This window comes from Macrotis lagotis, chromosome 6 (genome assembly GCF_037893015.1).
Source record: "Macrotis lagotis isolate mMagLag1 chromosome 6, bilby.v1.9.chrom.fasta, whole genome shotgun sequence".
NCBI classification, from domain to species: Eukaryota; Metazoa; Chordata; class Mammalia; order Peramelemorphia; family Peramelidae; genus Macrotis; species Macrotis lagotis.
In genome coordinates, this window is record NC_133663.1 from 4,001,804 (window position 1) to 4,028,230 (window position 26,427).

The 26,427-nt window shown below is 43.2% G+C and overlaps 1 long non-coding RNA gene across 2 annotated transcripts; it reads left to right on the forward strand.

Annotated features, from left to right (window-relative positions):
* Positions 1-526: 526 nt before the first annotated feature.
* LOC141490573 (uncharacterized) lies at positions 527-26,051 on the forward strand. Of its 2 annotated transcripts, XR_012469270.1 has the most exons (4): positions 527-784; positions 22,549-22,636; positions 23,594-23,844; positions 25,819-26,051. It is a non-coding gene; the product is annotated as an uncharacterized LOC141490573 (long non-coding RNA). The 2 variants fall into 2 exon arrangements; XR_012469269.1 differs by lacking the exon at positions 25,819-26,051 and having other exon boundaries at positions 23,594-23,989.
* Positions 26,052-26,427: the final 376 nt, after the last annotated feature.

The window sequence follows — 26,427 nt, forward strand, 5'->3', positions numbered from 1 at the left end:
GATACTCTGATACATGGAAGAAATCATGTTGGAGTTGGAAGAGGAATGCATTTGGAACCCTGGTATCTGAGTCCAAATCCTGTATAATATCCAACTGATCATTTCTCTCTGGGTCTCAGATTCTCTCAAGGTAGATTGTCTGAGGAGATTGGATTAGAGGTATCTAGACATCATCCTGCCCCTAGAAGACCTGAGTTCAGATCTAACCAGTACCTATTAGAGGTATGACCCTGGGCAACCTCTCCACCTAGGAATCTATCCAGCTGCTATGTTGCCCTTTAGGGTTCCAAGGTCTCTTTCCCAACTCATCCCCAGTCACTGCATCATACATTTCCTCAGCCAAGTTTCTTCTTATTGCTTGTAGTTTATCATTGGAATCCACTGCAGCTGACTTCCTCTCTTCCTTGCCCTTGGGTCATCTGCACACTTTACCCTTGGTAGACTGAGGTAGTCCACTAGTCATAGCCACAAAGCATCACTGAGAGAGCACTGCCAGCTCTGTGATCTCACTCACTGGGCAGTTCCCTTCCATGACACTCGTTCGTGCCTGTCCATCCTGGGCCGCTCTTGTCCAAGACAAATCAGTGTCTGCCTCAGTGGCTTCACCCAACATGCTGGAGGTCTTATGCTCTCTTTATTTTGGGGAGGGTACCACTTAGACCCTCCACCATGGAATTCATCTCAAACCTCACTCTCATCACAGGATCAGCTCATCTTCTGCCACAGGCAATTCTTGAATGATAATCATCAGTTCTCTTCTTCAGGATTCCTCATTGATTTTAAGGTACGTTGCATCACAGATAGGCTCACGGGAGCCCAAAGGAATGTCAGAGACAATTTGGTGTCCTACCTCCTCATCGTATAGGGGAAGAAACTGAGGCACAGAGCACCTAGGGTCCCAGATCTAGGGCTCCAAGAAATCTCAAAGGTCATCTAGTGCAAGTCTCCCATCACACAGATGAAGAAATTCACCTAAAATCATTGGACAACAGACTTTCAACTTAACAGAAAACTTAGGGACAGAGTCTCTGGGTCAAAGATTCTTAATATCCTTGGTAAAATGGGCTGTTTTTGGCAGTTGAGTGAATCCTCAGCTTCCTGCCCTCTGCAGACCAGTGCTTGTTGCTTATTTTCATCATTGAAAGAAAGAAAATCTTAGACATCAATGAAATTGGAGTTATATTTTTCTCACTGAGATAACTTTTGTCTGATCCAATCCAACACCTTTATTTTAAAAACAAGGAAACAGAACTAGACTGATTAGGGGGCCTTGCTGGGTGACAAAACTTGAACTCAGGACCTTTGGTTTCAGACTCAATATTCTTGACCACCCTGCACTATATCTCTCCTGTGGTGACTTCTCTCTCTATCATTAGCCTCTAGTTTAGGCAGTTGTATTTTTTTCTGTTACAAAAGCATCAGATTTGATCTTCAGTGAGGAAGGTGAGCTCAATTCAGAATGTCTTTCATAGTTTTTTCATTTGCTCTTTGAAAAAAAAAATGGGAATGGACCTGGTCCAGGGGTGCTGATTTCATGGAACTAGAGAACATCAGAGCTGAGAGGATCTCCAAGATTCTCTAACTGTCCTCATTTGACAAAGGATTGAGGAAGGTTCCTGGGGTTATATGGATCTGGACACAGGAGAAACAGTCAGTGGACTCTCTGTGGGTGTGAGAGAAGTGATGCTTTTTTAAAAAAATCTTTTCTTGTTTAAATATTTACAGTTAGAAACATGTCCTGTCTAATCTTCTTTTAAATTCTCAATAAGAAAATCCCAAAGCCTCTTTTCTCTTATTCCCCTTACTCAGTAGAGTTCAATTGAGCCATCAGAGAGGAAAGAGGCTGGCTTGTGATTTTATTCAGGGTAGTTAATGGTGAGCATTTTGAAAACCTCCCTGCTTAGGAGTGAAATTTATGATGTTTGCCAGGTTAATCTGCTTTCTCTAATCGGACTCTTAATCATCCAGTCTCCTCCCTGGGATATGGCTTCATGAATGTGAATCAGGGAGGGCTGCACAGGCAAGAGAGTATGATAAATTGTCTTTTCATTTGGGGGGCATTTATGATTAAAAGCTTCATAATAGAATTAAAGTGAAATAAGTCCTGTAATTTTACTGCTCTAGTCTTGCCAGGTATGGATGAAAAGGGCTGGGCTCAAAGAAAATGCAATTCTGAGAGTGAGTGGAAGCTGCAGAGATGTGAAGAAAGGAGGCTTTGTGCTTTCAGAAGCCAGGAGGGAGCCTTGGAGAGCCAGTGGGCAATGTTACTCACCCCCCTGGGGAGCTGGGGAGGAATTCCAGGGAATTTAAATGACCACAGAGGGAGAAGGAGGAATGAACCAACAACTCCACCCCATGGATGTGATCAGGGTGGGTGCCCCGTAAGAACTAGACCTCAGCAGTCGACTGAGGTTTTGTTGGGTGTGTCACTAATTCCACTCCCCAGTGGTCGTTTCCATGGTTGCCAAAGCTACACTTAGGAGGATTGAAAAGTAGATTTCTTCTGCCTGGCCCCCAGAATTAGGATCAAGGGGGAGATGATGACAAAAAACTAGGGGACACTCTTATTGAAAGAATTGTTCCAGACTGGGATGGGCTGCTTTAGTAGGTGACAGCAGAGGTGTTCCAGTGGAAGACAGATGGCTCCTTGATGATTTTGGAGATGGGATTCTTAATCCAGCCATGGAGGTTGTATTTAGTAGTCTCTGAGATATCCTCCAACTGTGAATTGCTGGGATTCTGTGGAAATGTGGAAATACTTGTAATTTCTCTCAGGGCAGAGAGCCAGAAATTCCTGAGTTTCAAACCTGCTTCTGTGACCCTGGGGGAGTCACTTCATTTTAGATGCCATACTAAGACTCCAAGGCTGCAGAGATGATGTCTGTATGTGTGGGGAGGGGGTTGGAAGAGAGGGCAATTCTTCATTTGGGAGTCCTCATACAATGACATCCCAGCTCTCATCCCTGCCCAAGCCCTGCTCTCCTCCCAGAAAGAAAACTGAACTTAGTATTACCTTCCTCAAACAAACAATGGAGTTAATGTGTTCACAAGAGCAAAGATACTGTGTCTACACTGGTCAAGCTAAGTAGAGAGCTGAGATGACCCCCTTCCCCATCTGCTATTGAGAAATTGGGAGGGTGGGGAGCTGCAATCTGCCTACTGGGTGTCCTCATCGATTAGCTTCCTTTTGTAAGTCTTTCTCCTCTTCAGTCTCTGGGTGAAAGGGACCCAGAAGCAGGATGACAAGTCAGATTTCCTGAGGAATTGATGATGAAATGCATCACCCACTACATCCTAGCAAGTATTCCATAACTTCCTAATGTTAACATTTGTTTGATTCCAACGAAAAAGTGTTGCTGTCCTTGGGACAAGTATGAGGAAAGAGGAATGATTTGGGTGCCTCCAGATCAAGGCTTGGAGAAACTAAGGCAGCAGGTCCAGGTAAGGAGGGATGGGCGATTGAATATGTGTCTCGGAGAAATGCCCAGATAGCCCTTGTCTGCTTCCATCCAAGCAAAGGGCAGAAGAAATCCTACCTTTATCTGTTAAGTGATACATTGAAATGCAGCTCTGAAAGCACCTGCCGGTCCCTGGGGCCACTGTGGGGCTGAGAAGGGCAGGTATGTCCCTTTGTGGAAGCTGACACCCTCATCCCCTTACACCATGTTGCAGCAATTGCTAATGAGGAACCCTAAAGCTGGCACAAGCCCACTGGGGTTTGTGAGAGGGTGGGAGCTGTGAGGGCTATAGAATGAAAGGAGAGCCTGTGGTATTCTGGGAGAAGGTGTGCTAAAGGGGCTTGCTGGGGCTGAGAACCGAGTGCAATGGGTAAGGAATGGGTAAGAGAAGGCAGAGGGGTTGTGACTGCTCTGTCAGAGGGATGCAAGAGGGATGAGCTTTGATCTCTCATCAAAGCCAGGAGCAATGAGGGAAGAGGAAAGTTGCAGAGACCTTTCAAGGTTTGAAGTCAGCAAAATAAAATCCTAACAAAAAGAAGGAATCAATGTGGGACAAACCTTTGAGGGGGTGCTGAGTTCCCCCAATAGGGGCGGTCCTTAAGCAGAAGCTGGGGGAGCCCCACTGAGTGGTGGCAGTATGGATTCTTGTTCAGGTTGTAGTGGAATCCGATTCTTTTTGAGTCCCCAAATCCTTGAATTCTGGGACCAAAGCCCCGACAGAGCCAAGTGATGTGTCGGATTTGGGGTCCATTTGGGAAACACCCAAGGTGGCTAGACCAGGGAGAAGAGCAGCAGAGACCGCAGTAGGGCTTGCTGCTCTCCCATCAGTATAGAGTTGACCAGGCATTCTGAACGGCTTTGGGTTTTGGCCCCTGTGTCTGTCAGACTGGGGAAGGCTAATTATTCTTCTTTGTCTGTAAAAGGTCTAGTTTCTGCTTAAAAATTTAAACTACAAGTGTTTACAGGACTCCAAAGGCTCGAAAGAGAGTGAATGCATTTTAGCATGAAAATGTCTGTATCCATGGAGACCTGTGCAGATCTTCACACACACACACACACACACACACACACACACACACACACCCCTCAGGGAGTCACTGCTGGAGGCCAGCTGGAGCTGTTAGTGGCTTATGTCCCTAGGAAGACTGACAGATTGATAGTAGATATACAGACCCACACTCTGGGAGCTTTCTTCTCAATGTCATTATTGCAGAACTTGGCCATTGCTGAAACCCCTCTATTTCCCCTTCTAACTACAATAGGCTTCGTCTTTTTTTTCTTGAAAAGCCGCCAAATCCTTTGTTTGGAGCCAGGCTTGAAGGCTTTCTGGATTCCCAACTTATGTGTACCCAGAAAATTCTGGTGTGTGCTGAGAAAAAATAAGTCTTTTTAAAAATTAACTTGTTTATTCACATGAAGTCTAAACATGGCCATGGCCAATCTATTTCTATTTCTATTTCTATTTCTATTTCTATTTATTTTTCATTCATTTACTCATTCATTCATTCATTGAAGTTTGAGATTGCGATTTCATGAGTCTTAGAGGGTACTTCCAGGGTGAAAACTTCCTTCACCGATGCAAATAACATAGATTGAAAGAATGCTTAGAGTCTTAGGGAAATGTTTTTTGGCCAACATGACTTTCCCAAAATCACATAGACCATGTGGATTTGGAGTTTGGTTCTTCATAACACAGGCATGCATGCTTGTCCAACCAGCAATCAAACTCTTGGTCCAAAGGAATGAATCTCTTTGGAAAAGGGATACTGGCAACTTGAAGTTTTCTAAAGAGGATGGCCAGGCTGCTAAGAGCTCATTGTTATTAGGAAATAGTTATAAAATAAGTAAATACAGAAAAATAAATGATACATAAACTACAGATAATATTAATTTGTTGTTTTCTAAATTAAGTTGTGAACCTCAGGGGTCCTTCCACATGGCTTCATGGCCCTGGCTTCTATTTGAATCGGATTCTACTGCCCCCCACAAGCTCTACACACGTGGACAATTAGTCTGACTTGCTACAGCTCAGCAGATAAGGCTAACATGTTTAACTTCCATTTGTTTTGGCCTCAGGATGGAGAGCTACCTTGAAATTCCAATCCTTGGGGGTTTTCCGTTCTTTTTGTGAGTTCGGGATCTCTGCCTTTTCTGCTGACCCTGGGTTCTGGGACATTGATCTTCACAACTGTTGGGCTGACTGAAACACACCTTCACTGAACATGGGAAAAGCCATGCCTCTGTTGTCATCTCTTCCTCATAGGCTCTTTGCCTGTCCAACCAGTGGCCCATTTTAACCTCTAGCATTTCTTCTCCATAATTTTATAGCAAACCCTCAATAGAGACTTGCCCAATGACTTGGAGGCCTTCCTCTAGTTTTTCTGTTATTTTGTGTTTCTAGTATGCCTGTAGAGTAAGACTATGAAAAGCCTACCCCCACCCCTCACCCATCTCTTGCCTTTTAATTCATCCCTTCCTCTTTCCCTCCTTTCATTCATCTCTCTCTCTCTCTCTCTCTCTCTCTCTCTCTCTCTCTCTCTCTCTCTCATGCTCTCTCTGGGTGTGTCTCCACATGATCAGCTTATCTCAGGAGGCAAAAAAAAAGCCCTTCTGTTCTCATACACATGCATCTTCTCATTGCCCTCTGGGTCACTAACAATTGAAATATTAGCATTCTAACATTAAAAGTCCCCCTCTCTCCAGGCAACCTTGGGGTACCCTGCTGGCCCCTGTGATAAGGAGCAGCTTGGGGGTCATTAAAATCACTGGCCCATTCCACCTTTTCCTTTCTAGATGCACACAGAGTCTGGCTCAGATACCTGCCACTGATGGACTCCCACTCAATGGGTCATCTCTACCCAATCACACACTATAATTTTTTAAGCAATTATTTTCTTTCAAGAATCCATGTCTCAAGTGCCTCTTCTTTACTTGTCCCCTACCTTGTCCCTTCCCCTTTTTTTTTTGCAAGGCAATGGGATTAAGTGACTTGCCCAAGGCCACACAGCTAGGTAATTATGAAGTGTCTGAGTCTGGATTTGAACTCAGGTCCTCCTGACTCCAAGGCCAGTGCTTTATCCACTGTGCCACCTAGCTGCCACTACCCTGTCCCTTCCTGCATCCCCATTCCAAGGTTTTCTTTCATATCCTCCTCTCCCAGATCTTCTGGGACTCTCCTTCCTTCTGGTCCTAGATCCTTTCTAAATGATCAGCTTCCTGGGCTTTTAATCATGTGAACCTTTAATCATAAAGTTGGAAGGGATCTGATCTTTTTCATTTGACAGGGAAGGAAGCTGAGGCTTACATAAGTGACATGCTTTGCTAGGAGTCACAGATTGTTGACCCCAAAGTCCAGCCTCCTTTCCCTCTAGATACATTCTTCACAAGTCTGTCTTTGGCTTCAGTTTTTGGTCATCTTTTCCCATATTCCAAAGTATAATTGCCAAGTGAATACATTGTCATAAAAATTGCTTTTTTTCAAGTTACAAATAGATAAAGATAACCTCAGAGTCAACCTCATAGTATTGTCTCCTCCCCTTCCCTGCTCTTTTCCCAAGTGCCCAGCATATTTTTTCTTTCCTTGCTATAAGATTCTGCTTTTGGGAAAAGATTGGTTCAATTCATTTGTACCATGGTAGAAATGGATGATGAGTCTCAAGGCCATGAATTGGAGGAAGAAGGGGTTGGTCACAATCAAACCATGGAGCTACAGGAATGAATCCTTTTGGGATATTGGCAACTTGAAGAAGCTTCCCAAAGAGGATGATAAGGATGCTAAGAGCTCAATGTCAGGATGATGAGGACTCTGGAAATCACAGCCCTCAAGAAGCCACTGGGAAAGCAAATGCAGTTGGGAACCAGCCAAGGGTTTAAAAATATGAGGATTGTCATAAGAAAGGAAAGAAAGGAGAGGTTGTGTTTGTGGTAGATTGGCCCTCAGAACAGACCCAGTGCTGATCAGCCACTTAGGACTCATCAGAAATTAGCCCCTAATCAGGGCTAATCAACAAATAAGTGCCCTGACAGATAGTGATTTTGCTGTCATTGTCAGTATCCCCACCCAGGGGATCCCTATTTTTCCATTCCCCCTGCTTCTATTGCAAAGGCAAATGACTTCAGGACCAGAATTCCAAGGCTTTGCAAGTGGGAGTCTTTCTAGACAATCTCCTGAGCTAGTAACCTTTTGGGGGACCCCCAAGGAACATGAATTGTTCCAACCTTATCAGAAGTCTTAGTCTTCTCAAAGAATGCTGCCCTGAAGAGATAAGTGATAAAGGCCCCATGTCTAGGGGAATCTGATTCAAAAATCTCACTTTGAATCAAGCATGAGATTTTACCCAAGGGAGATGCTGATGAAGACTGAGCTTCCCCACTTACTTAATCTTTCACAGCTCTTGTGACCAAAGGAGTCATGAGCCTGTATCCAGCCTGATGGTGGCCACTGTCTGCCTTGGAGGAGCAGCCACCTGAGGGCCTTCCCATCCAATATAAATGGATAGAGCCCAGAAGACCTGGGTTCAAATCCTGATTCAGTCACTATCTGTGACTCTGAACAAATGATTTGATCTTTATTTGCAATGAGGTCAGTGTTCTCATCTCCAAAATGGGGTGATAAAAGCCTTGACTTCCCTGAGATAAAATGTTTAAATACTTTGTCATTTGCCTTATAAATATTATCATAGTTTGTGACTTAGCCCAAGGTTCCAATGAGACATTAGAATAAAGGAAGGTTTTAGAAAAGGGGGGGGTCCCCTGAGGTCCACAGGGATTGTAAGTCATTCTGCTAATCCTGACTGCCTGAAACATTGCAGAGACTGGATCATAAGACTTCAGTGCTTGATTCTGCTCCCTAAACCCCACTCTGTGTGACTGCTTGCTTGACTGTCAATCCATCTATCTATCCATTTGTCTGTCTATCTATCCATCTATTTATCTGTCATCTCTATCTATCTTTCATCTATATCCATCTGTCTGTCCATCCATCCATCCATGTATGTATGTCTGTATGTATGTATGTATCCATCCATCTATCTACTGTCATCTATCATTTATCTATTACCCATCTATCATCCATCGATCCCTCCCAAACGCAGACTGACCTGGAGGCTTGTAGCTGAGATGGCCTCTTCTGCAGGCCAGCCCTCAGCTCTCTGCAGCACAGTTGTTCCCAGGCTGTTTTGCTAACAGTACATCCGTTGGCCTATGTTCCAGTAACCATGGCAACATTAACCTAGCTGATTGCATTTAGTTCTTTGCTATTACTCCATCTCCTTCAGGCTGCTGTGCCTCCCCCCAGTCTGGTCCCTCGAGAGTCCCAGAAGCTAGTTGCCTCCCAGATGGGCTTTACTACCTGCCTTGAGATAGAATCTCCAAGAATATTCAGACAGCCTAAGGCACTCTAGAAGGGGTGATGCTTGATTCCTGTCTACATTGGAGGGGGGAGGGAAGCCAGATCTAAGATCTAGCCCTTTTTCTGGTCACCCAGGACCAAGGGCATAGTCTGGGAACCCACATGTGAGAACAAACACTAGACCCCATGAGGTGTTGGGGGGCAGTTCATCTTTCTGGAGGGATTAGGCATTCCTGAATCAAGTTACCAACATGATGATAGAGCTCCATGGTTGCCATGCCCACAATTGGCTCCCATTCCTGGTGAATAAAGCGTACAGATCAAAAGCAGCTTTTCTTTCACCTTGTAAAAATAATTCTCACATCCTGCCAACACAGCCATATCAGGTTGTGACTTTCTCATGTTGGATTGGTTGGTTGGGTTTTCTTGTTTGGGAGGGGAGGAGAGGGCTTGTTGTGCATTAAACCCTCGCATGGGAGGTAAATAAGAGATCTGCGTGGAAGGTATATTAGGAGGACCTGTATATTTATTGTAGCCAACCTGAGCTTTCAGTCCTTGTGAGTGGCAATGGAGGTCATTCTTTGTAATTGAATCTCCACATCTGGCCAGCGGACACAAAGATCAATAAAGCATTTGTTGAGGCCTTACTAGGCACAGTGCTAAGGGGGTAGTATAAGCATCAGAACACAGAAACTTTGATCTGCCCTAGTTAGGACCTGGGGAGCTTCATTTCTCCCTGTACAACCCCATGCCCCCTGCCCCTGGAGAGTTGCCATACTGGTGCCACACTTAGCAAGGAGGCCATGTCAGCGTTAGCCCTAGTGCAGCTCAGACCTCCTGGATTCAAGTGCACCATCATCATGGTGTCTCCAGGCACAGAGATTAGAAGCATGTGCCTTCATGCCAATCAAGGAGCTTACGCCCCAGCAGGGGAAGACAGTATAGGAAGGAGGGCTGGAAAGCAGAGGGAGTGATGATCTGGTGACATGCCTGCTGGGAAGTGGCATTGGAGAGCCATTATCATCTGGAGGGTGTGGTAAGGGATGTCTGGACAAAACCAGGCAAAGCTTCCCTGTCTGACCCCACAGAAGAGTCCAAGGTTGATTGATTGTGAGAAAAGATCTTGTCCCAGTGGTAGAACTGAGCTGAAGAGATGGGAGGACACATCTGAGGTCATTTGGTCCAGGTCTGCCATGTCTCAGAGGAGCAGCAGAGGCCCTCCTGTCACCCCTGAAGCACAGGGGCTGTATGGAACAGAGCCAGGTCTTACCTCTGATTCTCTGACTTGAGAAGCACTGCTCTTTGTCCAGGGGAGAAGTGAGTTCCTGAGGCTGAGGGTTTGGGTTGGAGGAACCAGAGATTAAAAGCTCACCTTTTCGTTTGGTTATTGATTGTGAATAAATTTGGTAAACCAACTGTAAATCCAGGATTTTATGTAGAATTTAAAAGTAAACCCAAGCAAATCAAATGTGTAGAATGGGGTGGTGTCATAATGAAAAGAGTAGTGTGTGGCTTCAGAACACAGATTGTGTGCCATAATCTAAGAGCATGACCTTGGATGACTTCCAACCCCCCCCATCAGTGTTTTCATACATACAGTGGAAGGGTAGGGTAGATGATCTCTAAGGTCCCTTTCCCAATCAGAAATCCTATGACTTCCAAAATACTATCTTGTATTCTCTTCCTTAAAAGCTTTTAAATAAAAAAACTGAAGTCTTGGCACATTTCCTTAGTGCACTTAGGAACAGAGCCATTAAAGTCTGGAGGGGTAGATAGGGGGACATTCTGGTCCTGAGGGGTTTCTGCCCATGAAAGTCATTTTGCAAAACTCTTAAAGCAGAGATGAAGTCAGCGAAAAGACCCAATTAGTCAGTCAATCCATCAGGACTTTTCATCTATTAAGGTTATAGAACCTGAGAATTGGGGGGGGGGGGGCTTCCCTACTGTAGCTCACTGAACAATTGGTCATCTGGCCTTTATTTATAGACTTGGCTCCCTTGAAACACTTTAGAGCAGGTATGTCCAACCTGTGGCAGGCCACCCATTCAAGCAGGGCCACATCACATTTGTTGTTCTGCCTTAACTTGGGGAGGGGGAGAGAAGAACTAGGGACCTGCCTAGGTCCACAGCATCTGAAGGACCCTCCTCTTCCACTTTGCAACTTGCCAAGCCTTGACTTTATGGGTCTCTACCATGCGCCCATCTTTCATCCATGCCCTTCTGCAGGGATTGTCTTTCTGGGTCCCCCCTCCAAGTATCCAGGGACATACATGCCCTCTCTGGTGGTAACTGCAGTAAATTTGTCCTTTTGACCTCCCTTGCCTCAACTTCCCCACAATCTCCCTTGTCCCTGTGAAAGAATTCTTCCCATAAACTCCATGCAGGTTGAGACTGTTGTTTTTGTCTTTATAGCCCCTGGGCCTCCTTACACACAGTAGATGCTTCCTAAATTGCAGTAGAAAGAACTGAGAGCCATGGGACCTGAGGTCATTCCCAGCTCTTCCATTCACTCTCTGCTTGGCCCTGGACAAGTAACATATCCTCTCCGGGATTCAATTTCATCATCTTTTTGGCATCATCCTATTCTAAGTTTAGAAGGTTTAACCAAGGACTTATGGATGGTTGAGTTGTTGACTTTACATCCTGGCTCCACAACTTCATTGCTTTGGGGTTCTGGGAAAGTCACTTTAACCTTCTGAGCCTAAATTTCAGAGGCTATGAAGTTCCCACCCAACCTCTCTCCCAGGAAGATTTAGAAAGAGAAAAGTGTTTCATGAGTTACAATCAACCATCAACAATGTCCTGGTATTTTATTAACATTTCAAAGGTCTGTGAATCCATCCACATGGACACTCCATTTCACTGATACTGACTGTGACCCCTAGAAAATCCTTGAGAGGTGCTAGGCTGATGGTGAGCTTCTCTGATTCCTGTGAAGCTAGCTCTCAGCTAGAGGACCAATGGATTGCCACCAGTCTTTTCAACTTGGAAGAATCTTTCTGCTCTGTGAGATTACATCCACTCCTCAGGAAAAAGAGCATTTTAGCATCTGATTATTACTGATAAGAGCTAATATTTGTCTATATCAATAATGATAATCCATGAAGACTCTATCATCCATCTATTTACCTATCCATCCAGCCAACCAGCCAGTCATCTAGCCATCTAGCCATCTATCTATCTATCTATCATCTATCTATATGTCTATAGCTATCTATCTATCCATCTCTCTCTCTCTTTATCATCTATCTGTTTGTCTATCTACCTGTCTTGTCTGTCTCACATGTGAAATTGTGGATACATGAGTGCAGTCTTCCCTGCCTCATCTGTTTGTCCCCTGTGCTCTCTGGAGATCATTTTTCATGTCTGATTTTTGTTCTCTTCAAGATTCCCTGAGTAGCTACACCTTACCTTCCTTGAGTCCCCAGATCCATTTTCTGAACACAGATTTAATGAGTGCAGAGATTAAAATAATTCAGGTGTGTTCTACCCATGGGGGAATCTCAGACCCTCCCTTTCTGGTGGTTCTGTACTTCAAGGGGAAGTGAACCTCACAAAGAGTATCCTCTCTGATCTACCTCTGATCCATACTAACATGTCCAGAGATGATGAGGGGAGTGGGCACATTTGTCTGCAAAGAAAACTTGAGCCTCTAGGTAGACAAAGCTGTCCCAGGAAAAAAAAGTCTGGAGGCTCCTGGTGTTGGACTGGTAGCAAGGGGTAGGGAGTGGGATTGTAGGTGAACTGCCCTAAGAGTGGAGGCTTTAAACTCTTCCTGTCCCTTCCCATTTCTTCCATAGAAGATGTGAGGGGCCATGGGAATGAGGGACAGGAAACAAGGGAAAGGAAAGATGGGACAGAGATGGACTGGAGCTTGTGGACATTGTCCAGGAGAGAGCCACACATCTATCAGCTGAGCATACCCATTCCTATTGGAGATTGAATGAAAAACCTGGCAGCTCTTGCTTCCACAGGGGTCACTTACCCAGCTTGTGGACTACCTGGACTATGGGGTTCTCTCTGCTATTTTAAGTACCTTTGATTTCTGCTCACCATTCCTGTCACATGGGGAAAAAGAAGAAAAGGCCAGTCTGAAACCAAATCATTGATCAAAGTCATGAAAAATTCATTGGAAACAAAAAACCAGGATTTGTGGCTAAAATGAGATTTGTAGCTAAAATGAGATTTATAGACAAAACTGAGTCCCCTTGAAAGATAGGTGAAAGAACAGACTCAGAGTTGAGCATCAGGCTGGGATATTTGGTGTTTGATTTCTGATACCCATAGGACTTGGGAAGGGAACAACCTGTCTGGGCATCAGGTGGTTCATCTGGACTTGAACAAAGAGAGTTTTGGGGTCATGATGTGAAACTGGCAGGGACCTGGTGGTCCTCCAGGCTGGTCCCTTACCTTGCAGATGAGGGGATGGAGGTTCAGAGTTGAAGTAAATTAACCTGAGGTCCCTCAGATGGGAAAAGAAAGCTTCTTTGAAAGCTTCAGACAAATCAAGTAAATGTTTTTGTTTTTCTTATTTGTCTTTATTTGTGGTCATGTTTCCACCAGTGTGTTCCCTGGTTCTAGCAGAAAATCTCCCCACCCCACCTACCCCCAAGTGACTTTGGTGTGTGGTGGATGGGGTAGGGAAACACTAAAAAATAGGAGTAATTGACACTTTCCCAGAAATGTTTTTGGGGCTCCCTAAATCTTCTGGCTGCTGTCTAGGACCTGGTGTGTGTGTGTGTGTGTGTGTGTGTGTGTGTGTGTGTGTGTGTGTGTGTGTGTGTGTGTGTGTGTGTTGAGTGTGAGTGTGTTGTGTGTAATGAGTTACAATGTATATGTGTGACTGTTGTGAGTGTGTTATGAGTGTGTATGTGGTGAGTCTGTGTCTATGATCAGTGTTGGAGAGGGTGTGGTGGGCAGCAGGGAAAACGATGCGGCCTGACCCAGTGCCCGTGTTCCAGGACACTGACTTCAGTTAGTTTTGCAGTAGCCATTGGCTGGCCCCATACCCGCCCCAACACCTTGGTTTCTGGCCTCGGTGAAATGATGAGAGTGGTCTCTTTGGAAGATCAAACTCTATCCCATAGTGTTGCCCAAAGGACAGAGCCCCGACTTTAGAGCTAGTCAGGTCTGGCCCTGGTAGGTGCTTAATGCTTGTGGATGACATGATGCCCATGCGACCATGTTGTTCTTCACAAGGAAGTTGCAAAAGCAAAGCATTTTTCATTGCACTTTGGACTCTGAGTTAATAGGCTTGAATGGAGAATAGAGCTAAAGTGAGTCTAATATTTACTATCTAGCATTGGGCTACTTTGTAAAAACTATGTGATTTGGCTCCACAAACAGAATTCTACTGTTTTGTGTAAACACTTTTACAGATTTTTAATAGAATTTAAGTTCTGGAGGGGAAGGCCATGTCTGTGTGGGGCGGGGTGGGGGGTGATTCTGCTATCTAGCATAACATCTATTATAGAATAGACATTTAATAGTGCTGTCTGTCTGGGAGAATCCAACGATGGCAGTGGAAATAACAACTTCAAAATAATAAAAAAATGAACACTGTCAAATTTCAAAGAATAAGAATAGCCCCGAAGAAGAGAAAGACAAAGATGCTTTTTCCTCCTCCATCCTTTGCAGAAGTGGGAGGTTCACAGAGGCAGGCATGGTGTGTAGTTTAAAGATTTTTTTCCTATGTATTGATAGATTTACTCATTTTTTCCTCTTTGATCTATTTTTCTTTATTTTAAAAATATTTATTGTATAGAGTGCCTCTTTGGAAGGGGGAAGGAAGAAGGAAATGGCAATTTTAAGCAACTTAAAAACAAGAGATCAAAACTTATTTTAAAATATAAATGCTTATGGGGAAGCTAGGTGGTGAAATGGATAGAGCACCAGTCCTGGAGTCAGGAGGACCTGAGTTCAAATTTGACCTCAGACACTTAATAATTGCCTAGCTGTGTGACCTTGTATAAGTCACTTAACCCCATTGCCTTGCCAAAAAACCCCATCAAAAAGACCCAAAATATAAATTTTTCCTGAGTAAATTGCACTGAATACTAGACTGTCAGCTGACTGAAGACAGAGTAATGTCTGTGTCCCCTACACAATGAACACTTCCTAAATATTGACTGCCACACCAAGGTGCCCTCTCATGTTTTCCTACATGACGTAACTGTCTCATAGCACAGTGCAGTGGGATCTGGGGTGGAATCCCAGCTCTACCATCCACCCCGGGTGAATTCAAGTGCCCACTCACCTGCTAAAGACCATTTCTTCATCTATTAAATGAGATTGGACTAGATGAGGATTTCTGATGAGGACCTTTTCATCTTCAGGCTCGTGATTGGTCATCCTCTAGCTGACTTTTCTCTTCAGGGCTTTCTCCTGAGTAGATAGCTAATGGGTGTTGGTCCAGATTATACTGATGAATGCATTAGTTTCCAGTGACTCTCATTTGTTGTTGTTGGGTCATATTAGCCATGTCAACCCATCATGACCCCATATGGGGATTTCTTTTCAAAGATAATGGAGTGGTTTGCTATTTCCTTCTCCAATTCATTTTCTAGATGAGAAATCTGAGATAAACAGGGTGAGATGATTTTTCCAGGGGTCACACAACTAGTAAGTATCTGAAGCTGGATTTAAACTCAGATCCTCCTGACTCTAGGGTCAACACTCTATCCACTGTGGCATTTAGCTGCTTCAGTGACTCAATAGACATCACAAAATTGCCTTCACATGAAGGTTTGGGTTTGAGTTATTTAATTAAGAATTATTCTTCTTCACATGCAGAAGGAGTTCCTTCAAGACCTCAAGAATCCCTAATCTCATTGGGGTGGGTCATTTATCCATTTGACCAGGCAATGCCCCCATGATATTAGTAGATGGTATTCATGAACAAAATAAGTCATGGCCCTCTGAATTTAATCATCTTGTTCAGATTTAGCTCTCCTAGGTCTTAGAGGGCAGACACACAACCAGTCACCAAGTCCATTTCTAGGTCTCCAGCTTGATGTTGGATCTCTCTGAGGTTGAGAAGCACCACCTCTAAGAACTTGGCACCACCTGTATCCCATGAAAACCCATCAGAAGACACTCTACCTGGAGAAGTGTGCTGGTCTTGGAGGTATCTATCTGATAGATCTATGATTTTGTCCAAGTGCAAGGTCCCTCCAGTGCTACAAATCACAATCATTCAGTGCCTATCTGTCCTGCGCCCCTCTGGTTCATGTCTTCCCAAAGGTTCATCACACTCACTTGAGCCATACAGCCTGCTTGGGTACCTTTATCAGTTTCCCCTAGCATCATGATATCAATGGGGCAGGTGACCTATCTGCAGAACCAATCTATTTGCTTTGTTCATCTATTAGACTGTGACTTCCATGAGGTCAGGAACTGTCTTTCACATTTCTATGTATCCCTAGAACTTAATTATTGCTAGTTCATTATATGACTCCACTGCCTGGACAAAAAAAAATGTTCTCTCTAAGAAGCTGTTGACTGGAGGTACTCAGGCTCAGTTTCTTCCTCATTGATCAGCTTTAATTTTGATGATATATTAGTGTGGTCAGGAATGAGCTCCCTGCCCTGGATCCTTCTAATTTACAAATAATGGAACTGAGAAAAACAGATCCGCTCATTTGTAATGCAGGTCTGCTACACACACATCACAGCCAGGGATGCAGGCAAAATACTTGGCATAATCTCCATTTCAGGCTTGTGGAGGATGAGGATACAGTCTCAGGTGCTGCGCTTCCACCTGACCAGAATGCCCTGTTGCAGATGGTGCTTTCTGGGAAGATGATTGATTTACAGGTAGACTTGTAATTATATAGGAACTAGGTATTACCATTCCCCTCCCAGAGCACACATTCCAGGCATGGTCCCTATTGGCTCAGGGTTTGGAAGATTAGAGATTGACCCCTCCTGATAGTAAAGTAAAATCTCTGAATAACCTGGACTTGGTGCATTCATGGAAGCAGTGACATGGGAAGCCACATGGACAGTCTGCATTTGGCAAGCATTTGTTAAGCCATTACTGGATGCTAGCCATAGGCAAGGTTTTGAGGCAATAAACCCCAAAGTAAAGCAGGATCTGATCTCAACAACAAATGTAAACCAATAAATGGATGTTTACCTGGAATAGTTTGGAGGAAAAGAACGCTAAGGGTATATGGATCGCCTTCCCATAGGAGATAGACTACGAGGTGAACTTTGAAAGATTCTAAGAGACAATAATAAAAATGAAATATGGAGAGCACAACCTGGGCACATTCTCAGAGGGAGGAGATAAAATATTGCCTTCAGGAAAAAGCCACAAAGATCAATTTGGAAAGAAGAATGTGCTCTTGATAAAAGTCTAATGAGTGAGTGGGGGTTGGCTAAACCAGCTCCAATCTAAAGAAAATGTGCAATCCAGTACTAATGACCATGGAGCCTTGGTGAGCTTGTTTATGAGTTCTGCAGCTATCTGCCAACTGTTGACTATTGAATTACCTTGGGGTGATAAGCTTTTTAATTAGCAGATGAATGGAAACTGGTTACACATATAGAAGTCTTCAGTGGAGGAACTCTATAGCACCTCTCATTCAGTGCAGATTTGAATGAGAAGAAAGACCTGCTGTGAGGATGGACACCTTTTTACCATATGGATATAAATTCATGTCACTGCCATGTCCTGTCACTCTTGTGTTTAATTTTTTTAATTTTAAATACATGAGTATGCAGAGGAAAATGGTATATGACATGAAGTTTTATCCTCCTTTTAGGGAGGCAAGGCAGTGGGGTTAAGTGACTTGCCCAAGATCACACAGCTATCTAATTATGAAGTGTCTGAAGTGGGATTTGAACTCAGGTTTAAACTCAGGTCCTCCTGACTCCAGGGCTGGTGTTCTATCCACTGCACCATCTAGCTACCCAAGAATTGTGTATGATCTGAAAAGTCCTCAAGGTTAGAGGAGCCACCAGAAATTCAACAACTGAAGATTGTAACCAGAATCTTCTCCGAGTCTGATGAGGAACCAGCTCTGACAAGTGATTGACTCATCCCAGCTTAGCAATAAATTTACTAGCTTTCTGGGATACCATTCTCCACAAGACTGAAATCTAGGTTGACACACATGAAGAACTGGGTACACTTCTAATATGAGAGACAGCGGATGGTCTAGTGACAGAAGCTAGGAAGACCACTGCAGAAGGGTTGTGATAATCTTCCAGAGTTATCAAACCAACCCAGAATATACTGTAAAAATTTGAAATTTTCATTCCTTTTGGGTAAAACTACTTTGCTACTTGCTGTCATAGAGGAGATGATATTAAATTTAGAGAAGTTAGTGGGTGTTCCAGAAACCCCTAAGCCAAGGTTGGGAAGGGACAAAATCTCAAGGATATCCCTCTTGCCAGGGTCACGGAGTCTCTACTGATGTCAAAAACCACTTTTCAATAGAAATTGATCCCTCACAGAATTGAATCTATCTCAGTGAGTTGATCACTCAAGGGAGTCTTTGATCTTGTGTCTTGGAGCTTCATTTCCATCTGTCATCCATCTGTGGGACTCTTGCCTTTCCACAAGTTCATCATAGGGTTTTCCCCCCAACAACCTAGAGTTATTTTAAATGGGAGCATCTCTTACTATATATCCTTGCAGGGCTTTCTTTGATAATATATAGAAATATTGTGAATTTATGTCAGTTTGTTTTATGTCCTGCTATTTTGCTAAATTATTCATTGCTTAAACTAACTTTTTAGTTGAATCTCTAGAATTTTCCAAGTATATCAGTATATTATCTACAAAGAGAGTATTCTATTTTCAGCTGTAGTTCATTTAGTTTTTCCTTTAAAAATTTGGATGCCAAAGCACGTGGTACTTCTGCCTTTCATCATAATGAAGTTTCTCTGTTTATTTCTTTTAATTAAATCTCTTTTAGTTTTAACTTTGTCTAAAATAATGATTTCTACTCCTGTTTTTATTTTTCATTAGCTTAAATACAAAAAAAAATTGTTCCTAAACTTATACTTTTACTTTATATGTGTCTCTCTTGCTAAAATGTGTTCTGTTTTTTTGGTCTACAACACATTATTGGATTCTGGTTTTTAATCCATTCTGCTATGTGATTTTGTCTTATGGATGAGTTTCTCCCATTCACATTCACAGTGATGATCACTAATTGTGCAATTCTGTTCTAAAACTTCTGGGCACTTTTCTTTAATAATCTCATGAAATGTTATATCTAGACTCTTTTTAAAAATCAGAACTTCAGGTAGTCCAAGAATTCTTATATTATCTCTCCTCATTTTATTTGGTTCAGTTGTTTTTCTAATGAGATATTTCACATTATCTTCTAATCATCTTCTATTTTTTCATTCTTTTGATTTTGTTTTATTATTTCTTGATGTCTCATGCATCCATTAGCTTCCTGAACTAACTGCTTCCTGTTGTTCTTTCTCATTGGTTATAAGTCAAGGACTAAGTGTCCCCAGAGTGGGCTTCTTCTCCATTGACATCATGGTGATATAAATTGCTAGATTTGGAGATACTATTGTGTCTTATGTGTGACACCCAGATGGTACAGAAGATAGAGTGAGAGACTTGGAGACAGGAAGACCTGAATTCAAATTCCGGGTCAGCATGTACTAACTATGCATTAAAGTCATTTAATTTCTCTGAGTCTTAGTTTCCTCATATATAAAATGGGGATTGTGTTCATTGTCTTTTTCATTGTCTTTATTGGTTGTCTTTTTGTTTCTAGAAGAAGCTTGAGATCATTCAAAAAGTTTTATTATTTCCTAGAGGTCATTCAGTCTACTCTCTGTTTTTAACTCTGAGACTCGCCCAATGACTACTTATCCCAATTAGACAGAGCTCTATGCAGTGTCTGACTGTTTGAAAACATGATGAAATCAGGGCGAGAGACATTCTTCACTCCATGATTTTTCCCATCAAAAATGATGAGGCCAATCTTTTTTATGCCATTTTAAGTAGTGTTTTCCAGGAAGCAATGAAGTACTTTGAGTTCTGGTGTAATTGGTACAGTGTCATCCAGAAACAGGAGCATCTGGGAGGAAAGAGAGAAGCAGAATTAGGGTCTTCACCTAGTATTCTGCATCACTGGTACATTAGTACTCTTCCATAATAGGGTGTGCTTCTTAGTCACTGACAAACATATTCCTGTCTTGTTCTCCTCAGCTTTGTGATCAGAACAGCCTCTGACTTGGTTGTTTCTGTGATCTTTTTTCAAAGAATCTTGAAACATTTTGATGTTTCATTTGATGCTAGGAAGGATGATGCCTCCCTGAAAGAGAATTTTAAAAGCAGCATTTTGTTCCTTTGAATCAAATGGTTTTTCAGAACTAGTAAAGAGTCGGCTGAATATTCTCTATGACTTCTGGTCATATGCCACAAGACAAAGATGGCCTTGGTAAACAGTTACCTAAAAATGCCAGAAAGAGGTTGCTCTGAGCAGAAAAAGAAGAATAACATGTTGATTCCTGAGGGAAGTATGCACACTATTCTATTGTGCAAAAGATCAAAGAAATCATGGCAGCAATTTTTTTTAATATTCTCACAGACTCAGGAAAATAAAATGCCAGCATTTTTGTGGTTTGGCATGAATAATACATCAAAAAGCCCAGAGTTTGAAAATACTTGTGTGAGTTATAATATGACTAAAGTAAAACAATAAAAACTTAGTTTGAGAATAAAAAATCTAGCATTTTTTGCTATAAAAGAAAGTATTTATATGGTACTTTAAGGCTTCCCATTTTATTCTCGCAATGCCCTTATGAGGCAGGTACTATTGTTAGCCCTATTTTACAGATGAGGAAACTGAGGAAAGTGTAGGTTAAATGAGTTGCCTAGAATCACTCAGTAGTAAATGTCTGAGGTTAAATTTGAATGCAAGTCTTCCTGACTCCAGATCAGCCAACAAACATTTATTAATCACCCCTTTAGTATCAGGTGCTCTGCAGTCTAGCCCTCTCTCCAGTGTGCCACCTATTTGAACATTTGCAAAGCACTTTGGCCATGCTTATCTTACATGATCCACACCCACCTATGAGGTAGGTGCTATTATTAGTACCAATTTATAGATGGAGAAGCTGAGATAGAATGGCCTGCCTACACAGCTAATAAATGTTGGAGCCAGGATTTGATCTCAGATTATTTTTCCTCCAAGTCCAGAACTCTTAGCCTGTTGCCCCTATTCCCTGGATGCATTGTCTTTGGTGATCGCTTCAGTCTGCGTTCCCTCTTCTTTGACCTCTGACAGATTGCTTAGTGAGACAACTCCAGAAGACTGAGGGGAAGGAGAACGGTCTTCAGATCTCTCAAGGGCTGTCAAGGGGACGAGAGAAGAACAAAAGTAATGGGAAGAAATTACAGAAAGATGAATTTAGGCTGGATCTCAAGGGGGGAAGGAAAGAGACCCTCATTTTCTAATTGTCAATTGTCCAGAAGTGGAATAAGCTCTTGGCCAGCGATGGTTGCTTCATCACTGGCAGTCTAGGAAAACCTGTCTGCTTGTGGGAGATGCCACCATGGGCATTTTTGTTCCTTCAGATTTGATGGATGCCACTGAAGTTTGATTCCCTAGTTCTGGGTTCCTTGCCCCTTCTTCCCCCTCTTGTCTACCTTTGAGTTTTCTTGAATTTTGCTTCCCTTTTCTTCCTACATTCTTTCCAGTCTTCAGCCTTCTATTCCCCACCCCCTTCCCTGCTTAATTATGTGCCCTCCTTTCTAATTCTGCATCTCTAAGAATCCAAGTCTTTTAAAGACAGGGGGGCTTGCACATGTCAGTCATGGATCGGTGTGTGATGGGAGTTAACCAGGGCTTTGCATACTAATGACTTCCCTGAATAAACAGGCTGCATCCCCCAACAGCAGAGATGTAGGGAAGCATCTGGGGAGGGCCAATGGGGGGAAGACCTATTGCTTCTGATAGAGTTCATGGTTAAGGTGAAGATATTTCAGTGCTAATTGAGAAAACATATTAATATATTCTTTTCTCCCCACCCCCACCCTCCCTACTGTCACACACATGCTCAAACCTATACTAAGAGACTTGAACCAAAATCATGGAAACATTTAGAAAGATGAGAAATCTGTCACTTTTCAGTTACTCTGCATATCAAATACTTGAGCACAGGGATCCCTCTCCATGGCCAGAGACAGATTTGAGAACCATGCCAGGTTTGGAGCTGTCTCTGCTATTGTGTCTGGGGAATGATTTTTGGAGGCATCCAAGGGATGGGTAAGCAGGTGGTTCCACTGTATGGTGCAAAGGCTCTTAGGTATTAGATAGTCCATAAGATCACCCAGTTTCATCAATGCACACGGATTCACTAAGCCTTTCTGACTTGTTTCCCCTTCAATGTTACCAGTGGGGTAGAGTTTTAACCTGAAATCATTGGAGGGGAAGAAAGTAAACATTCTGGGTAGGTGAGGGGAGTTGTTTCCCCTGAGCCCACCCTGGGCTAACCCAGATCTACTCACATCAGTTGTATGTAAGTCCATCTATAAATGCAGAGCTCTTCTGTCTTCCATTCTGCCTTGCTAGTCAGACCAATAATCCAGTGGGAAAACTGGGTGGCCTAGGAGGACCCTTCTTCCTGGCTCCATGTTGAGATGGCAAGAGAGGGGCTGTGGCAGCTCAGTCTATCCCTTTGCATCCAACTTAATGACTCCAAGTCATATTCTTAAAAGTCTTTTTCTTTTGAAAAAAATTCTTCCTATTTTCCTTTCAGATACTGCTTCTTCTCTTTGAGAAGGTCCTCAAAGACCCCAAGACCTCTGAGTCTTCTATGATCCACAATGAGGGAGTCTGGGAAGAAGGTTGGTGACAGAAGCATCTGCCAGGCCCTTGGCACTGAGGGGGTCTGGGCAGAGAAGAGATGCCCCAGGCCATTAGGCTTTCCTTACCTTGAGAAACTTGCCTCTCCAATGGCAAAGTCCCAGGTGCCTCCCACTGGGCTTATCACCTTCTTTGCCATGACTCTCCTGGACAAATAACTCTTCCTTCTCTTGGTCCCAGGTCATGTTTTGTAAAATTGTGCTTCTGGGGCAGCTAGATGGTGTAGTGGATAAAGCACTGGCCCTGGAGTCAGGAGTACCTGGGTTCAAATCTGGTCTCAAACACTTAATAATTATCTAGCTGTGTGGCCTTGGGCAAGCCACTTAACCCCATTTACCTTACAAAAACCTAAAATTGTGCTTCTCCTGGAGACCTGACCAGGTGACTCATCTGCTTGGGAGTGCTGGATCCAAGGTGACCAAGTTCAACTCCCACCTCTCAGCCTTTGAAATACTCATATTTTTAACTACAATCTTTTTCTTTCCTTTCCTTCTTTGTGTGTGGAAGGGCAATTTTATTTGGTGATATTTTTTTAAGGGAAAAAACCAAACAAAACATTTTCACTCCAGCTGAGTTTAAAGGCCTGTTAATCTTTTGAAATTAGCTTGATTAACTCATTTTTTAAAGAAGGCAAGTTTTTCCCCAAAAAACTTTTGGAATGTGTAGCTGGCAGGAGTCATTGTTTTGAGGTAAGTCTTTGTTTTCCAAAGGGTGGCATTCTTTCCTTTAACCAAGGACATATACCTGCTTTTTCTCTCATTTCCACACTTTCTACATCCTTAGACTCAATTCCAATCTGTGACTGAGTGTCATATGATTAAAGGTTCTGGACGCTGGGAAGGGCTGGGCATGGGAGGGGGCCAATCACACCCAAAAAAGTTCACCTCTCTATCCCTTACTCACCTTGTGATCTAAGACCCATGAATTCTTTTCCTCAGAATTTCCCTCCTGCCCCCGCTGAGATTCCATCATCCTCTGCCTCAGAACCTGGGCCATGCTCACTGAACCTCAGGTCACACCTGAATGAAGAAGGGGGCTCTCGGATAGTGTGGTGGATGATACAGAAACTTCTGTAGCAAGGAACTGAGCCACCGGTGCCATCTCATGGGGCTGAGGGCAAGGGAAAGGAGAGAGGAACGTCAGTGGATTTGACTGAACCATTAATGTCCAATGGCCTGCTGTGAACAAGGTGAGGTGCTGCAGAGAAAAAAGCAAAGATGACAGGCCTGCCCTCAACATGCTGATGTTCCACTGGGGTTGTAGGGAATGGATGGAAAGAAGCACAATATGGCTTAGTGTGTATGTGTGTGTTTGTGAGAATATGTGTGAGTTAATGTGTGGGCATGTGCAGATGTTAATGGACATATGTGTGTGTGTGGTTATATGTGTGTAAATGCATATATGAGTGTGTTTATGTCAGTGTCACGTGTGTTTATGTTAATATGTGTATGCATAAGCATGTGTGAGTTAATATGTGGCTGTGTGGTGGTAATGTGTGTGCATATGTGTGATTATATGAGTGTGAGTATGTGTAAATGCATGTGTGCATGAGTGTGTGGATATGCATACACATGCACATGCATATGCATGTAGGCTTATTGTGTGAGTGTGGACAAGTTACTGTGATTATGCATGCATGTGTGTATAAGTATGTAATTATGTGATTGTGTACAAATGCGTGTGTGTGCACATGCATGGGCATATGGTTATGTGTGCATGAATGTGTGTGAGCATGCATATGCATTGTGAGTGTGTGAATCTATATGAATGTGTGTGTGTGTGTGTGTGTGTGTGTGTGTGTGCGCACTGTATGCTTGTGTGTGCCGTGGGCCAGAGGATAGGGAATATTTGAGATGAGCACTGGGAGATGAAAGACTTCAGGAACTTCTCTCCCATTGCAGAGAGAACAGTGGATTTGAAATTAGAGGGGACGGATTCAAATCCCACAGCTATAGTTGACACCTGCATAGCCTTGGGTGGACACTGGACAAGTCACTTAGCCCCATTTTCCTCTGTTTCCTCATCTGTAAAATGAGATATATAAGAAAATGCCAGGAACTCCCATATCTGGGCCCAGACAAACCCCAAAGTGGGTTACAGAGTCGAATTTGACTGAAATGACTGAGGAACAAAAATATTGATTCTGAAAAGTGCAGTTGAGGGGGCTGTCCATTCCAGGCAGAGGGTACAGCCTAAGCAAATGCGTCTAAGTGGGAGACAGCTAAATTGGAGGGAAATTTGCCAGAAACACCAAGAACTTAGTAAAGGGAGCTAAATGAAATGAAGCCCAATCAAGTAGGTGGGAGACAGACTGTGGAGTCTCAGAGAGAAAAAGCAACAACTACTGGAAGCTTCATAATGGAGAGTCTGAAGTCAGGTTCCTCTTCAGAGGGTGTGGGAGAGGGGAGAGATGGGAAGGCAAATTGGGTTGTGGTGGAAATAAGCCAATGGAGAAGGGTCTGGACCAAGGTGGGAGAAGGGCTAGACAAGGAGATGAAAGGGGACAAATGGGAGAGATGGGGGGAAGGGGGAATCCATTCTCTGCCTGGCTACTGGTTGGGTCTGGGGATGAAGGAGAGGTAAAAGAAGTCACAATGATGAATCACAATAGATCGGTCAGGAACATCTCTGAATACCTGTTGGAGAGAAGCTCCTGGAGATCTCGGCTCTGACCGTCTCATCAGATTGGATACAGATGAGTGGTTGGCACCAAATAGGTGCCCTTCCTTCCTCTCCGCCATGGAGCCTCCCCACCATGAATAAGAAATGCTTTAAATACTCTTAATTCATAATAGGGAAAAACAGCTTGGTCCCTACTGGCAGGAGCTCATTATTCCTACATTATGAGAGACACCTCATTTGTCAGCCAATCCTATCAGGAAACTGGAAATGAAGCAAGGAGAAGACATTGCAGAATGATAGATGGTGACTTCTTAATTTACTTGGACTGAATACATATCCCCCATCCTTTGAAAAATGGAAATATCAAATGGTTTTCCTATAACAAATGCTTTTGCCAGATGAGAAATTCAATTCTTTAAAAAAGGCCTGTCTCCTTTCCATGATATAATTTACTTTAAATGACCTACTATAATGACAGGATTCTTCTGGGTGGGAAGTTGTGCATCTATAACTATCTGCATCTGTCTTTTTGACTCTTTAGGGGTCACTTAAGACGGACTCTTCAGAGTCAGCCACATTTCTTAACTTGAAGAATAGGCACAAGAACATCAGCATTAGAAAGGGGAGCTTTTAGACCAGCCAAGGAGGCAGAGGAGCAGGACAAAGTACCACTGGCTTCTACAATTATTCCACAAAAATCTACAAAATGCACCCAACTGGGTCCTGAAGAGGTCATCTAAGGAAAAATCACAGTGAGTCTTTTACTAGCCCGAGTCAGCATAGGGAGACAGAAAAGTTGAAGAGACCAGTCCAGGACTTGCCTGTGACTGTATACCAGAACAAGATGTCCCTGCACATCCTAGCTCCAGCATAGAGGGGGCTTATAGAGGGTGCTCATTGACATTTCAGTTGCTCCCTACACAAGATTGGGACACAGATCCAGGGTGGACTAAGGAGGAATCACCATGAACTCATGGATGCAGGGTTGTCACAGGTTCTGGGCTGTGGAGAGAGTACAGAAGCAAGTCTCAGCTATGTGGTAGAAAAAGGTCTCTGATCGTTTCTCCAGTAACTAACCAGGGAAGAAAGCTAGGACCCAAAGGAAACCTGAAGTTTTGTCATTGAATTTGGAGAGTTTTATGATTAGTTG